A 1,104-nucleotide genomic window follows, 5' to 3' on the forward strand; every position below is an offset into this window, starting at 1 on the left:
TGAAGCCCCAGATGTTAGCTTTCCAACTCAACTAGAACCGCCTAATTTGGACCTCTGTAGCTCAAGTTATGGTCGATTGAGTGCAAAGAGGTCGGACTTGACAGCTTTACGGTTCCTTCATTTCTTCATGAGTTCTCCCACTTTGCATGCTTTTCTCCCCATTTCTCCCATCCAATACTTGCCCTATGATCCTAAAATCACTCAACAAATACATCAAGGCATCGAATGAAATTAAAGTGAATTGAATTTAGCTATTTTAAGGCCTAAAAAGCATGTTTTCACATTTAAGCACAAATCAAGGGGGAATTGCAAAACCATGCTAAAATATGGTTAAAGGTGATAAAATCCCCCAAATTAAGTACAAGATAAACCACAAAATCGAGATTTATCAAATCTCTGATGCCAAGGCATCTTAGGCTAGTTTCACTAGCATTTTTCTGTTAGTTTTAGTTGTTTTATGCATTTTCTTGAGCTTAAAGTAACCAAGAATGGTTAAATGAATAACAAAGCAATGAACCATCCAAACAGTATGATTTTGATGCAAATTCCATGAGTTTTTAGTTATATTACTTGAATGCTATGAATGGAAGATTTCTCATGAAATTTTGCAAGACTTTGATGCAAATTGTTTGGATGATTTCAGGGAAGAAGAGGCTAGGCAAGGAAGCAACAAAATCAATAAAGGAAGCTTGAATATCACATGTGGAGTTTAAGTTCCAGTTTAAGCCTAAACTGGAGCTTAAACGCCAAAATCATGAAGGCTAAGAAATGCTGGAACTGGCGTTTAACCTCCAGTTTAACCTTAAACTGGAAGTTAAACGCCAGAATGAGAATTTCACCAAGGGAGCATTTCCACGTTTAAGCTCCAGTTTAAGGTTAAACTGGAGCTTAAACGTGTTCGACTATTTCTCTCCTCCAGGGTTGCTTTCTCATTTCCACGTTTAAGCTTCAGTTTAACCTTAAACTGAAGCTTAAACGTGTTCGACATTTCACACTCCTGGGTTGCTTTCTTCCATTTCCACGTTTAAGTTTCAGTTTAACCTTAAACTAAAACTTAAACTTCAACTTAAACGCCACTTTTTGAAAGGATTTCTGGGCCAAATA

This window comes from Arachis ipaensis, chromosome B4 (genome assembly GCF_059453495.1).
Source record: "Arachis ipaensis isolate K30076 ecotype BB chromosome B4, ASM5945349v1, whole genome shotgun sequence".
In the NCBI taxonomy this organism is placed as follows: Eukaryota; Viridiplantae; Streptophyta; class Magnoliopsida; order Fabales; family Fabaceae; genus Arachis; species Arachis ipaensis.